General features: G+C 36.0%; 1 protein-coding gene and 1 long non-coding RNA gene across 2 annotated transcripts in view; one reads left to right on the top strand and one right to left on the bottom strand.

The window, feature by feature from the left end:
• The window catches only part of LOC118746213, a 150,456-nt gene that overhangs the window by 3,399 nt on the left and 136,138 nt on the right, over positions 1 to 10,919 (top strand). The gene's annotated exons all lie outside the window — the stretch shown is intronic.
• LOC118746214 lies at positions 8,189 to 9,038 on the bottom strand. The gene is made up of 2 exons (XR_004993811.1): positions 8,997 to 9,038; positions 8,189 to 8,940 (listed from the first exon to the last, which is right to left on the bottom strand). It is a non-coding gene; the product is annotated as an uncharacterized LOC118746214 (long non-coding RNA).

Raw genomic sequence — 10,919 nt, forward strand, 5'->3', positions numbered from 1 at the left:
TTTCTTCATCAATAATTTTTCAAATACTTTTCGTTTGACACCTATATTATAATACATACATTATCATATTAACTTAATTGAATTAAATTTTCGAAATTGGTGGCAACTCGACTCAAAAATATTTTCAGTAGTAAGCCTTCTTAAACCTTTTTAATTTGATACCCATATTGCAATATTTAATTTATTTTACCAATTTAATTAAATTAAATTTGAAACAGGTGGCAACCCCCCTCAAAAATATTTTCGGCTGTAAGCCTTCTTAACCTCTTTCTTTTTACACCCACATTGCAATATCTAATATATGTCATTAATATACTTATACTGAAATTTTTTAACAGGTGGCAACTCTCTATTATTTCTGGTTTTAACCATCCTGATATTATAAAATAAACCAAAAAAATTACAATATTCAAATCAGTCAAGCCGTTTTCGAGTCTTAGCGAGGTTAACGGACAGCAATTCATTTTTATATATAATATATCTTCTTTTAAAAATGCGCAGGCTCGAAATTGACCTTAGAGCTATGGTCTGGAAGAATTTTTTTCTTAGAAATTTATGAAGAACCGGAATATGCTGGGAACAATGTCGAAAAAAATCTATCCATACTAATTGACCCGCCCTAGTACACATACATAAATACATACATACATAAATACGTACATACATACATATATAAATATGCATGTTATGTATGTAAATATGTATGTGTATAACTCTAAAAAAATTATTCATTCTATAATCTATATGTAATAAATTTTATTTGTTGTTTTAAATACTGCCCTAATATAATCAGGGCTATCACAGAATCCATCGTAGCTTCGATTTTCGTGAAATCTACGAAAGTGCTATCACAGAATCCGAATGGCTACGAACGTAAATTCGAAATTCGTAGAGAGCCTTCATTGAATCCGTTCGCAATGAAGATTCGTACAGATACTTTACGACGAGATTATGCTGTCGGAACAAAATTTAAAATCACTCAATCTTAAAAATAGTGGACGAAAGCTGCATTATTTTTAATATTAAATATTTATTATACTCCAAATTTGTTATAGTTTGATATAATTCCATATATTTGTGTAAACGTAGACGTAAAATACCAATGCCATACATACATACATATCGAGCCCTAACTGCCAAAATAACGTAAGCGACATTTTTTTCAAAATTTTATTTTTGATGCAGAAATGCATCTAGATGCTCTAGGAGTATTTCTGCATCAAAAAGAAAATTTTGAAAAAAATGTCGCTTACGTTATTTTGGCGGTTAGGGCTCGATATGTACATACACGCATTCACCTGCTAGACGCTATTTAATGAATTAATATTTTGTATGAATCGAGGAAATAATAGTTTAGCGACAATTTATTAGGAAATACACCTAATTACTTTAATATCATAAAAATTTATTTAAAAAAAAAAATATTTTTCTATTTAAAATAATAAAATCTAAGCTAAAAATAAACTTAAAAAAAATATTTATTAAAAAAATAAACAAAAATTAAATAAAAATGAAAAAAATCTTCACTGCCCCACGACTCGGACTCGGCTCTCTCAATTGGCAGGCTAGTGCTTTGCACACTCGGCCATTGCGCCTGATGGGTAAGCGTGAGCAAAATGACATACATTAATGTCTGTTGTTTCCTTTGCACTAACTGATTTCGAATCAGCATTCGAAGCTGGCAACGATATTTTCGAGTACACTCGGATTCAGTGATAGCAATTTTTTCGTATTCGTAGCGGGCATTTGAATTCGTAGATTTTCTACGATGGATTCCGTGATAGCCCTGAATATTCACATATTTATATGCATACATATGTACATATGTACATACAATTATTAACATACTTTCGTGCATAATCTATGTAGGATGGCTCGTATAAGTCCGTAATAAAACACACGCGGATTGATTTAGCTCTTTACAGTTTATTGTACATATATGTATTTAAGATGAGCTTATTAGCATAAAATACAAAGTCTATTAAAATATTTAGCCTAAGGTACGAGTTGAAGTATCAACGTCCGCGTCGGTTGCCTGTAGTTTGGTGACTGTGTCGTTCGATCTTTTCTTGTCGCTGTCCTCCTTACATTTTACTTCTCGCTAGCCAGGGTTGCTATTGTTGATACTCAGAGTAACTACGTTGGTCCGTACGTATGTCCGCTACGAGTTGTTCGTACGTCACGCCCTACATTCGGCCATCCTGGAAGATCATTCGACTCGGATGATGGGCTCCACCTTTTCATGAATTCGGCAATAGTGGTAGTGCGCCCAGGGCCCTCGTGGTCTCCAAACTTAACTACCTCGTAGCGTCCGTGCTCCATCATTCCTTTTTCCCCGCTTTAGAATCAGCCACAATGCATTCGATGCAGCTTTTTACTACTTTGGTTACCTTTGAGTTCAATTGTGGTATGAAAAACGACTTCGCCACGGCATCTTGCGTTTTTTTGATGGAAAAGTGTCCTTGTTTATGGGCCATTCTTATTATTTCCTCCTCCATGAGGGTCGGTACGACGATTAGCTCCCTTGCCGAATCTTTATGTAGTACGTCGTGTTTAATGTAGAAGTCTTCGTAGCCCTCTTTCTCCATATTTTCCGAACAGCCCTGATCCTACTATCTTGCTGCTGCGCTTGTTTTAATCGATGGTTTAGCGAGTCCTCCAACATAAGGCATGATACACGACTCAATGCGTCCACATGTCGCATTTTAGTGCCGCTTCGATGTTCAATGGTGTAATCGAAGTCTTGTAAGAACATCGCCCAGCGGGACACTTTTAGTGGCACCTCCTTTTTTCCCATGGTCATTGCAAACGCATTGCAATCCGTTACAATTTTGAACCTCATACCCAACAGATATACTCGCCATTTTTTGAGGGATTCTACAATCGCCAGAACTTCAAGATCGTACGAGTGGTACCTCTCTTCAACTGGCGTTGTCTTGCGGCTCATAAACTGGATTGGGTGAAGTTCTCCATCATCTCGATCCTTCTGCAATAGCATTGCCCCGTACCCAAGCTTGCATGCATCTGTATGTACCTCTGTTACAGCCTTTGGGTCGTAAAGCTTCAAAACTGGTGCATTAGTCAATGCTACTTTTAGCTGCCGAAATGCTGCTATTTGTTCATCATGTAACTCGAACTTGGCTTCTTTTCTCAAAAGATCGGAAAGCGGTTTGGCTGTCACGGCGTATCCTTCCACGAATCTTCTGAAATAAGACGTCAGCCCCAAGAAGCGCTGCAGTGCCTTACGGTCACGTGGCAACGGGAAATTTTGAATTGCGCTTGTTTTGGCTTCTGGTGGCTTTAGTGAGCCATCTTCGACGACATAACCCAAAAAGTCGACTTTTCTCATCAAAAATTGGCATTTGCACCATTTTATTTGCATGCCATTCGCAGCAGCCGCCTGCAGTACCAACTTTAGCTTCTGAACGCCTTCGGTTTCATCCTTGGAGGGTATTATTAAGTCGTCCATATATGCTACAACAGTTCCATCTCGTATTAAGTCCCGCAATACCGTAACAACGTACCTTGAAAATACCGCAGGCGAATTTGAAATTCCGAAGGGTACGTACAAGAACTCGTATTGACCATTATGGGTAACGAACGACGTGTATTTCCGAGACTGCTGCTCCACTGGTACGTGAAAGAATCCATTCTTTAGGTCAAGCGTCGTGAATACTCTGGCCCCCTGTAACTGCTCCAGTACGTCGTCCATCAGCGGCATTGGGAAATTATCCCTCACAATCTTTTTGTTCAGCCTACGATAGTCACAGCAAAGCCGTTTGCTGCCATCCTTTTTAGAAACGAGTACGATCGCCCGAGCATAATTCGAAGTACTGGGTTTAATGACCCCTTCGTTCAGCCACTTGCTGATCTACTATGCATCTGTCTGTGTAGGACATTCTTCGCGGCCTATCGTAAACTGGTCTATCATCTGTAAGCATAATTTTCATTTCGACTGGCGATGTGCAATTCTTAGAAGGCCTGTAACTCGCTATCATAGTTCTCACTGATTCAGAGGTAGCTTTATTCAAGTGGGATAAATCTATTTTATTTCCAGGGGTTTCATCAACTTCATCAAGGCATAAACCTTTATTCTTCGGACAACTCAGCTATTTCATTTGCTCTACCTTCCACTGCTGTCTCAACAGGAGTAACTGAACGCGCGCTCATGCTCTCATTATTACCCTCCAGTCGATTTACCTGCCCATGTTTTTTGCTTGAATGTTTTCGGATCGGTTCCTAAAGATCCTCCTCCCATTCCCTTTAACTTAGCTTTCTCGTTGTCCTTGCATACGATTTTCTCGGCTGGAGTAATTTTTTGTCTAAATTCTGCGTTATCTTCCGTTACGATTAGGTCTACTTGTTTCAAAACGTCGTTACCTATTACAAGCGCAAAATTTATGTCTTTCTCTTTGACAGCGTGAAAATTTATATCTAAGGCGATGCCATCAATATTCATGTGGACAGTGAAACTACCCATCGTTGCTAACCCACTATTACCTATTCCCACTAACCGGTGTGTCTCCTGACTTAGATCGACATCCAAATGTAGCATCATGAGCGTATCGTAACGCATGAGACACAAATCCGACCCCGTGTCGATAAGAGCTGAAACATTTTGCCCATTAAAATTTATCTCTTTAAAAATAAGCCCTCCTTTGTTTTTTGACCTAACACCTGCTGCTTCATTCGTCATGGTATTGACATTATTTTCCTCTTTCCTAACCATTTTATTGCCACCCCTACATTCAGACGCACGATGGCCTTCCTTTCCGCATTTAAAACATGTAATGCTGCGCTTACGTGGACAATTTCGTGCAAAATGCGAAGTGTCGCCACAAATAAAACATTTTTTCCCCGCTGAAGGAGGGTTCGGCAAAGCCCTGTCTGAGGAGGATGGCTGAGATCGACTCGCACTCGGGTTCATTGGTTTACTATGTTTAACTTTTTCATATACCTTTATTTGTTCTTTCAGCTCGGCTACTGTTTTCGCTTGATACAAGTTTACTTTGTTAGGTCTGGCGTCGGGGATCCCTTCGATGAAATATTGTATTAAACTGGCATCGTCCAAATTAATCGACTTGGCGATTTCCAGTAAAACATACAAATATTCTCTAAGATCTTCCCCTTCACGTTTCCGTCGATTTCGTAGAGTTTGATGTACTTCTATCGACGAGAGAGCTGTGCCGAATTCCTTACGAAGGGTCTGCTTTAATGGGCTCCAACTGGTTACCCCAACTTGACTGCATATGAAAACTTTTGCCCCGCCCTTCAAAAGCTGTTTCGCGTAGATAAACTTTTGCAGTTCATTCCATTGTACAGCTTCGGCGTTTGCTTCGAAATCATCGAGCCATTGTTCGAACCCAGGTTAACCCGTTCCGCTAAAAGAAGCCATTGAGTCTTCAACGTCACGCAGCGTAAAGGCGGACCGACGAGCTATGGGCGAACCAGCCGTTCGCCGACTTGCCAAATCACTAAAATTGTCTTCCTCGTCGTCATCACTTACACTCAGGCCGTAATGCTCTAGTAATCTGTCCTGCAATGTCGATTTTCGTCCAGTCATTGATAACCCCAAACTACCCAATTTCTCTTTTAAAATGTTCACTGTTAGTCCGAGAATCTCGTCACGGTTCATTTTCGTACCAAATTTAATTTCACTTATATAAAAAGATATAAATGTAATGTAATATGGATAGAATGTTATATTACAGTAAACTTCAATAGTATGAACAAAATTTATTATTGTATTACTTGAATATGTGGCTAGTTTGGTGAAAGTTCTTTTTTTCTCTAACTGATAGCTAAACGCCAAATGTTTCCGCTAACTTTTGTGACGAAATTACGATCAACCTAGGTATTTCAATTCGTATTTGCTACACAAATTCTATAGCACAATATTTTCACCAAAATTTCGTCATTAAGTTAACATCAATATTACTATCTTTAGTATTTAATACATACATTTTGGCACATCAATATTTCACACAACTTTTGTCGCAAAATTAAAATAAACGCTATTTCTCTTGGTATTTAATACATAAAGTTTGACGTATCAATATTTCACCAAACTTTTATCGCAAAATTACAAACAACATAAAGTTTGACTGCTCCCCACCCGACCAAGAAACGTACGTTAGCGGAGGTTACGAGTTTTACGATACGTTTCTCTTACCCTCATGCTCCGCCTCGTATATACTTACAAGTATGGAATCCTATGCCCCTTTTTGTCTATTCTCTTTCTAACAACGGACGTGCCTGCCAAACAGCGGACGTGCCTGCCAAACTGAAAAGCATGATGGCGGCAGTGTTTGACAGGCACGTTCGACGATGCGAACGGCAATGGAAGGTAAGAAATGGAAGATGGATGACATGAGAATGAAATAATTATGAAATAGCAGAATGTCGAAGCAAAAACGAATTTGAGAAATGTGACAATGCGAATGACGTTAAATGAAAGAAATGTAAAATAGCGAAATGTCGAAATAGAAGAAATAGATGACAGGCTCGTATTCAAGGGTTTCGTGAAACAAATAGTGTTGCTGTGTTGCGCCATAAAATATTTAAATACTTTTTTAATGTGGTTAAATTGAATCATACGCTTTTTTAATTAGTTGGCAAAAGTACATATTTCGCCAGCCAAAATATATATATGTACCTATGTATGTATATAGCGCGACGCTACAAGATTCATTTATAAAAACGGTATATGCTAATGACGTTATTCATAAAAAATAATATATTATATATATATATATATATAATAAAAATCGATTTCTTAATTTTTTATGAATTTGGGTAAAATATTTAAATTCACATTTTTAGTCCATTTTTTTCCTATTTATTACTTTTAAAAATTTTATTTTCTTTAATAACCGTTCCACTGAGTTATACCACCCATCAAAAATCAAACTATTTTATAAGAAATGTATTGACCTTTTTACAACGGCATTTAACAAATTTTTTGCTCAGATTGAAAAATTGCCTGCTTCTCACACTTCTGTGGTGCTTTTTATTGTAGTTATTATTCTGTTGACATCTGAATTTCCCTACATAGATTTTATGTGATTGCCGATAGATTGATTACCGGCATTTCCTCTGTGAACTTTTTTTAACTACATTCATAAAAAAATTACTAATTTTGGTTTCTTTTTTCATCTTGAACTGGTACATATGTTTGTATGTAAAATGCATTTAAAAACGTCATTTGCCCAATATGCACGATGCAGCGAACAAAGGTGGCACCGTCAGACATACCCCTACTTTGAATTTGTCGATTTTGATAATTCTGATCTAAAAGTAAACGACGTATCAGAAACTTTAAATGTACTGAAATTCACTTATACTTCCAGAAAAATCACCGCTTTTTCACATTTTCCTTATTAATTGTCATTGTAACTCATATATTTTTAGAATTCAGCGCAATTAAAACACGCTTACTATCGAGAAATTTATTATTGAGAAAATTGGCTGGTCTGATATTTTCTTTTAACATGCAATTCGGCTTTGTTTACTTTTTGTACAGAAATGTCATCGCCACTATGACGGGGCAATCTTGTACTCTTTCTTGTCAAATATGCATTTTGATGTAACTGCTATGAAGCTATGAATACTCATTAAAATCGTTTCAGTTCGTATTAAACGTACATTACATACTTGTAGTCTAAATCATGATAAAAACATAGCAAGGTATAACCGTTCTCTCAATTTGTCGGCCATGATTTTTTTTTGAAGTTTGAAAACATTTTAAAATCATATAAATGTGAAAATAAAAAAATGAAATTGTTCGAAATTGTTGTTGCTTGAGATTGAAAATGAAAATGTGTGTGTGAGTTTGTGAGTAAATTTAAAAATTAAATTGTTTGGAAACGTCAAGAATTTTAAAAGTGACTCTCAGCGGTTCTACCTTACTATATTTTTATCATGGTCTAAATATATTTTTTAATATGAACTAGCTTTTTTAATTCTAGAAAATATCAATAATCACAAGAATTATAAAAATTTCTCTTCAAAAGATACGTTTCAAAGCATCCCTGTTGATGTCATAATTCAAATAAAAATTTGAATAGAAATTTTGATGCAAACGATTTTCCTCGATATTCATCATACAAATTTCTTTATTCTTTATTTTCTTCCACGCAAATTTACTCATTACTTTAAGTGGCTTTCATCTTTTTATTTTTGTAAAAAATAATATAAACATGTTGCTCTTGCCAGCTGCAATAGCTTCAATACACTAACAAAAGTGTGAATACCCAGTGCCCAGCTTAGAACAAGAATCCTAGCATTTTGCCTCCCAAATGTTACCGTCTGGCCTCCTCAAGATCCATAATGCCTCCGGAGTTAGTCAACACAACGTAACCAAATTGACGAGAAGGCAGCAAGTTGTTGGTCCACTTCCAACCATTTCAACCAATTTATGCGATTTAATGGGCCTCATGCATAAAAAATGAGTCTAAGGTCAGACTCAATTTTTGCACTAAAGGGGTGAGCTTAAGCTCAAGAATTTGTACTGAAAATCGAGTTGGAGCTTAAACTCACATTTAATGCATGAGGTCCAATATCTTTACTGCTACCTTGTGTTGCGTCCAGTAAATAGTGGCCAATTTTTATGAGTGCCTGTGGGCCTCTGCCAGTAGCTGCAGCTGCGGCGGCACGTGATTGTGGCATAACGTTGATGTAAGCGTAAAATAAAAAAAGGTTTGGTAAGGTTTTTCGGGCCGCTGCTTAGGCCACAATCGCAAATGCACCCACACATGCGTACGTGCTGCGTAGAGACGTAAATTATAGTTTTCCCCGAGCTCCAGTTTCTTATCGCAGTATTATTTCCCTTATTACTTATAATTCTCTGCCACGATTTGCGCTGCTCGGGCCACGGCTGCTTGTACAAGAAAATAAACCATTTGTTTAAACGATGATCATCTTACTTGTCCGTATGTCGCTCTGGAAAGAAATATATATTAAATTATATGTTTTCTTAAAAATAAATGCAAATTTACCTAATTTTTCCACCGGCAGGCACGAATATGATGTTCAAAACAAAAGCAATGACAACGAATTTCACACACATTGATGTATTTTAGCGCAAAACGATAAGTTTCACAAATATTTTAAATTATTGCCAGGAACATACACATTTATCGTTAATATTGGAAATGCAAGACTTGGCACGCATTTTTAGTTTCTTTTTTATTGAATTCAAATGAATAAAAACACATTTTTCTAAAATATTTCTCAATTTACATTTTAAAGTTTTTTCTGAAACTTGAATGTAACTCTGTGCGGAGAATGAGAGAATTGAAAATCAGGTGATCTCAGCTGTTTTCAAATGTAAACAAACAAAATGGCGCTTTCCATACTTGTAAGCCTATACAATGCCTAAGAGTCTCGTATTTCAAACGGAAGTTTGTGTTTTTGCTTTTCTGTCCGTTGAATGTATCGAGAATGTTTTCGTTTTATAATTTTTCTCTAACTTTTCTCGGACAAAATATTCGAAAAATTATATAGGAGGCATTGATTTAGTAAACATTTTGTAAGAAATTTTCTATCATTAAAAAGTAAAACATTTTGTTTCACGTATGCACGTGTTAATAAATAAATTGAAAATTATAAGGAATCACATAATAAATCAGAGTAAGTATTGAAACTGCTTTGCATGATAAATAATTTAAACTCAAGGCACATAAATACAGGTAGAAGCCAAAATGACATTGCTCTCATGAGAACCAAACCTTTAAACTTCAACTTGGTTTTCTTTTATTTCCTATATTTCGTTACGCTTTAAATGTCATGTCGTTTGATTTTGGATTTTTTTTTGAATATTCGTTAAAAACAAATTTTAATTAACATTTGAATTTTTGTAGTGTTGTGCGGCTTATACTTAGTGTATGTGTTAAAAATGCAGCACCTGAAGCCTTGTTTTTATGTGGTGTTAAATATAAATCAGAGGCCACTAATTTTTTAACGTGCCTCAATGTCCTTAGCGTAAGAAGCGTTGGGAAAGCAGCTGTGGGGTAGAGCTGCAGCGAAATGCCTTGCTGTGCGTTAAACATTTTAAAGCAGCAGATTTCATAAATGCACCGGGAGGTACAGGAAAGGTACGTTTGATGCCAAGTGCTGTTCCTATGACCCTTATGCCGGAAAGTCCCTCCAACAACACTGCAACTCATAAATCAAAGACAGAAAACAACAAACAAATTAACAAATTTTAACTAAAGAAAATAAATAAATAAAATTAAACTTCAAATTTACTTAAAAACGTCAACCAGTGAAATGGAATTTTTTATTTTTCCTTCCACACGCTCATTTTTATTTTTACTCTCCCGAAAACTTTGACTTTTGTAGGTTTGATGTCAATTTGGCTTCTACCTGTTTTTATTGTACCATGATTTAAACTAATAAATTTACTATTCTTATCACCCAAATAGCACAACTCACACAGTTGGATCCAACTTTTTAAGGAAGCATATAAAACATCATAGTAAGTATAAATAAATTAATATATATAACTAAATAACTGACCATTTTTTTATAATGCCTTGGTAACTCAAGCGAGTGATTTCGGGTCGCATTAATGGTTACCCGCATGCCATGGCGTATGAGTGACAAAGGGTGGTATTATCACTTGCGAAGCGTAATATCATTGAGAGTTCGCGATGTAAAGAACCTATTATTTATCGCCTACATGTAGTTATAAAGTACCTATTTATTAAAGCTACTCAAGTTTTCTTTTCTTAGAAAATGCCGCCTAAAAGAAAACGACTTTGTGAAGGACGTTTCCTCATTATACTCACATGACCGAGTCTGCAAAATTTGCAAGTACCAGGAAAAAAACAAAGGATTGAAAATGATGTTCAAGAATCATAAGTTTTATTAACATGTTCATGTTATAATTTTTAAGTAATGAATATTTATTATTTTAA

The sequence above is a fragment of the Rhagoletis pomonella genome, unplaced genomic scaffold, assembly GCF_013731165.1.
Source record: "Rhagoletis pomonella isolate Grant_MI unplaced genomic scaffold, Rhpom_1.0 Rhpom_scaffold_00010, whole genome shotgun sequence".
NCBI lineage: Eukaryota > Metazoa > Arthropoda > Insecta > Diptera > Tephritidae > Rhagoletis > Rhagoletis pomonella.